We start from the raw sequence: 5583 nt of genomic DNA on the forward strand, positions 1-5583 counted from the left end.
ATTAAGATGATTAAGATGATTAAGATGATTAAGATGATTAAGATGATTAAGATGATTAAGATGATTAAGATGATTAAGATGATTAAGATGATTAAGATGATTAAGATGATTAAGATGATTAAGATGATTAAGATGATGAAGATACAGATACAGATAAAGGGAAACGTAAAGATAAAGATAAAGATAAAGATAGAGATAAAGGTATAAAGATATGAAGATATAAAGGTATAAAGATATAAATATATAAAGATGTAAAGATGTAAAGATGTAAAAATGTGAAGATGTAAAGATGTAAAGATGTAAAGATGTAAAGATGTAAAGATATAAAGATATAAAGATATTATATTTAATGACCGGCAACACTGGCAGACGGACGTGTAAATTGTGTAATTTTTTTACTCTGCTGTAAAATGTTAACTAAATACTTATTGAACTGCCTTTTGTCAAAGAAAATAATTGCTAACAAACCGCCATTACTCTTCAAGAGTCTTATCAACCAATTAAGATTAATTAAACTGCACTAGAAGTAAATATAAAAAGATGGCGGCCGATAGGTTCAAATGTGGTGTTTGTGCTGAACTAATAAAAGAAAATGTGTCTAGTATTTTATGTTCTATGTGTGATAGATGGATTCATTTAAAATGTTCGGGACTTGAAACCAAAGAATTTAAAAAAATCGCTGCGAAGATGAGACAAGAAAATTTTAAATGGTCCCGGAATGGCTGTAAATGTAAGGGTTAGTATGACTGTAGCAGACGATGTACTTGATTATGGAAACGTGTCAACTGTGGCGCAAATTGAACAAATTTTCAGTAAACATTTCAACGCCCTCAAAAGTAATATTGAAAAAAGTTTAGAAGGTATCAGATCTGAGCTTGAGGTTATTGCCTACCAGAGCGCGAACACGTCACAGCAATGTGCTCAACTGGAAAAGAGGATTAGTGCAGTGGAGGCCAAATAAATGGGCTCTGATCATGGGGCCCCAAGCAACAATAACATAGAGGGACATCGTTTCGGAAACTACCGAAAGAAAAAAACGACAACAAAATGTGGTAGTTTTTAACATGCCCGAGTCCAAAAAAGTCGGAGGAATCGAGCGTCTGCAAGAGGATCGCGAACAAATAGCCAAAGCTTGGCCACTTGGATTAGCTGAAAGTCTTCCCCAACTCAAATTACGTAGAATCGGTCGCCCACAAACTGGCAAAACTCGCCCGCTCCTGATCTCCACACCATCGGAAGCACTCGCGCGTCGTCTAATAAAAATAAAAACTGTCGATAGTAATAGTATGAAAATTCACTTCAAGCCGTACCTGACTCGGATGCAAACTAAAAAATCTAAATGCTGAGCAAGAAGAGCTTAAAAGAAGTGGCGAACTCAACAAAACAATCAAGAATTGTCAGTGTCTGCGTTTCGAAACCTCGAAGAGACACACAAAGGGTAAAAAAGATATACTGTTTTACTACCAGAATGTCAGAGGACTCCGAACCAAATTAAAAGAATTTTTAGTCTCATCTGTCTACAAAAGAAATGCAATGTTACCTCAGAAGACATCGGCTTTATAAGGGACTTGAAAAATAAGTTGCTTTATTATTTAAAAACAGTTGCTGTTGAAAACTAACAGATTTGCACAAAATTTTGCTTTTTTTATACCCGCCAGCAAAAACTATGAGAACGTTAACTGAGAACTCTGACAGTACAACGGAACCACAAATTGCGGATACACATTTGCTACCTTCACACAACTTTCAGCTGTTTTCAGGTCTTCTTAAACAACCTACCTTTGTGAGCAGAACTGATAAAGCTACTGCAGAGCTGCGGCGATATGAAAATATTGAGGTATATTTTCATACGGACTTCGATATAATTAATTGGTGGGAGGTACACAAATGCGAAATGTTGCTGCTGCATAAACTCAGTCGTAGAGTAATAGCCACTCCTTCAACTAGCACATCGTCAGGAAGAGTTTTTCTTCTGCTGGAAATGTTATTTCTGACAAAAGATGCCACCTTTTGTCAAATGATGATGCCCTTAATCAGTTGATATTTTTCCATTATAATATGCAGTTAGGAATAAAATTAACAAAAATTGTCTTTACAAATGTTTTTTCTTTGATACTTTCATTACAGCAGTTATGCCATGCACTTGTTTTTCAAATCAATAACTTGTGATTTGAATCGAGCACTTGATAGTGTGAATTACTCACTCAACCGACTATCTTTTTTCAATGCTATCGCACGTTATGTTTGGAAATAAATGAGTGCCAGTGTGTGCAGATGTGAAAAGAAAGCGAGTGACTTAAAATGTAATTTGAGTGTATCCATGCAGCTCTCTGGTACATACCCCCTCAACCACCTCTCAACTGTATCATATATTAGAAAAAAACATCCCGATTCCAGAATAGTGATTCTTGGTGATTATAACATCCATAGCAGCTCGCCGCAATCAGAATGCGAGAAGTTGCTGCTTGGAAAGTACCATCTCTATGGCTGGGCGCTGGACCCGATGATCAGTCTCTGCGAACCTATTCACACATTCTGGACAAATCCCTAGAGACAGGCAATTTTCTATCTGCCTGGAAAATATCTTACGTTATGGGCTGTTTTTGCTTACGCGTAAAAGCATATTTAGCGCATTTAACTCTAAATGCTACTCTAAATGTACATTTATCCATACAAAATTCGTCGCCTAAGTGCAACTCCATTTTTGCATTAAGAATCTAAATGCTAAAAGCAACCCTGTGATCTTCCAAAATTTCCATGATTCGAACATGGTTTAATGAGGAAAAGTGGCAACATTGCTATTTCGAGTATACAGTTGCTAGCTGCGTTTCAGTGATCGCCGATCGAGATTTCGTTTATTATTTTACATTATTTGGATAAAGAAAAGTTAAGCAAATTCACCATCGATGGGATGCTGATAGAAATCTGGATCAATTTGTGATCAGCTCTGTTTGTTTTGTTTCCTAATTAAGTGATGAAATTTTATTTGACAGCACCGACAAATGAATATATACACAAACAAATGTTCGGTTATAGTTAAAACAATTCAAGTTTTTGTATTGAAGTTTTGGTTTAAAATTTATTTTTTCCTTTTCAGTAGGGATTTTGCACATTATCTTCTGCGTGAGAATTGATCGTAATAGATACGGATCTGAATAAGCGACTGGAACACGGCTGTTTGTCAAACGGCGTTCGCAATAACAATAAATATGTAAGGTCAGACCCCAACAAGGGGTTTGCTTTACGCATGGCCAGCTATGTATACGCACTGAGTAGAACAAAATACCAATAGGTTTGTATAGTAACCAATAGTCAGTACTAATTTGTACTGGAACCTGTAAATTTTTACTGGAAAAGTGTATGATAACCCAAAAAATTTGCAAGAGAGCACTAAATCGAGAGCGTAACAACACGGGAGAGCTGCAAATTCTTGCTAGTGAAATTTTTACTAGCAGAAATTAGCTAGCAGAAGAAGAAGAAGAATAAATGTCAAAAGCCGCCATTTGTTGAATTGGTATGGGTTAGCACAAACAAAAAAANTCAAAATATTAATGATGTACTAGACTGTGTAAGTGCTTGTGTGTAAAGCAAAGAGTTTAAAACTGATTTATAAATAGTAAAATGTTTACAGTAGAATATCAAAAGGGGGCAAGAACTATTCACTTGCAAGTTTTTACTAGCTTTGCGTTCAGTAACTTTTTCTGCTAGTTTTCTCTTCTTAATTTTACGCTCTATTTTGCTTTTACGTTCTGGCTGCAATGTTTTACTGGAGAAGTTACTATACAAACCTAATGTTAAAGTTAAATACCCATACATGTGGTTTTTAGAATAAAGAAATATGCAGATTTTTTGGACCACGGATCACGTCGAATTTCCGANAAAATTTGCAAGAGAGCACTAAATCGAGAGCGTAACAACACGGGAGAGCTGCAAATTCTTGCTAGTGAAATTTTTACTAGCAGAAATTAGCTAGCAGAAGAAGAAGAAGAATAAATGTCAAAAGCCGCCATTTGTTGAATTGGTATGGGTTAGCACAAACAAAAAAAGTGTGTAAAGCAAAGAGTTTAAAACTGATTTATAAATAGTAAAATGTTTACAGTAGAATATCAAAAGGGGGCAAGAACTATTCACTTGCAAGTTTTTACTAGCTTTGCGTTCAGTAACTTTTTCTGCTAGTTTTCTTAATTTTACGCTCTATTTTGCTTTTACGTTCTGGCTGCAATGTTTTACTCGAGAAGTTACTATACAAACCTAATGTTAAAGTTAAATACCCATGCATGTGGTTTTTAGAATAAAGAAATATGCAGATTTTTTGGACCACGGATCACGTCGAATTTCCGGGACTATTACTAGTTTCCTTTATTATAAAAAACAAACCATTTTTAATGGCGCACAAAAAAAGCGAATATTATGTTTTCAGAAGGATATATTCAACCGAAAATTGCAAGAAAATACTTTTTCACAAAGACTTTATTTATAACNTGGTTTTTAGAATAAAGAAATATGCAGATTTTTTGGACCACGGATCACGTCGAATTTCCGGGACTATTACTAGTTTCCTTTATTATAAAAAACAAACCATTTTTAATGGCGCACAAAAAAAGCGAATATTATGTTTTCAGAAGGATATATTCAACCGAAAATTGCAAGAAAATACTTTTTCACAAAGACTATTTATAAAAATATAGCCCATTATCTAATAAAAACCATATAAGTCCAAAAACAAATTTTTTATTGGGAATTTCTAAGTATGCAGATTTATAGCCTATTAAATTCCAGATTAAGGAGCTGCAAATTTCAATTGGTTACGAAGTCGCATTGATTTTTTTTGCTGACAGGTTCACTCATAATAATAACACCATCCCCCAAAAAAAGTCATCAAAAATCAACGCGAATTCTTAGCCAAATTAGACTTTTACTTTCTTAGCTATAATTTAATTGGGTATAAAACTTCAAACTAGGATTATCTCAAAATTCTTGTTAAAAAGATTCTAGCAAAATTTTATANCCCCAAAAAAAGTCATCAAAAATCAACGCGAATTCTTAGCCAAATTAGACTTTTACTTTCTTAGCTATAATTTAATTGGGTATAAAACTTCAAACTAAATTCTTGTTAAAAAGATTCTAGCAATATTTTATCAAATTTTCTTAATTTTTCTATAAAGTTTGAAATTTCGACATATATGGTTTATGTAAGATAATGAGCTATATTGTTTTAAAAGTTAATAAACACTAAACAAACAAAAGAAAAATAGTCAAAGCTGGTCAAAAGNGGTTTATGTAAGATAATGAGCTATATTTTTTTAAAAGTTAATAAACACTAAACAAACAAAATAAAAATAGTTAAAGCTGGTCAAAACGTCAACCCCCTATAATTTTTCACATGCTGCATGTATTCAATGTCGCAAACGGTCTTGCGCGCAAAGCAAAACTGCAGAGGCGCTGAATTTATGTATGTGTTCATGAATAAACTACACTCCGTTGCATAATTATAAATCCAGTACAACAGTCTTTGAAACAGCCGTCACAATCAAGGTAGGTAAAAACTTTCTTCTATGACTTTTGCATGGTAAGAGCTCTCTT

The 5583-nt window shown here is 34.0% G+C and overlaps 1 protein-coding gene across 1 annotated transcript in view; it reads left to right on the forward strand.

Moving 5' to 3' along the window:
* Positions 1-5583, forward strand: part of LOC108369692 (karyopherin alpha1) — a 47115-nt gene that overhangs the window by 18334 nt on the left and 23198 nt on the right. The window lies entirely within an intron of this gene.

Source organism: Rhagoletis zephyria, unplaced genomic scaffold (genome assembly GCF_001687245.7).
Source record: "Rhagoletis zephyria isolate East Lansing unplaced genomic scaffold, Rhagoletis_zephyria_1.1 Rzeph_scaffold_03804, whole genome shotgun sequence".
Taxonomy (NCBI): Eukaryota; Metazoa; Arthropoda; class Insecta; order Diptera; family Tephritidae; genus Rhagoletis; species Rhagoletis zephyria.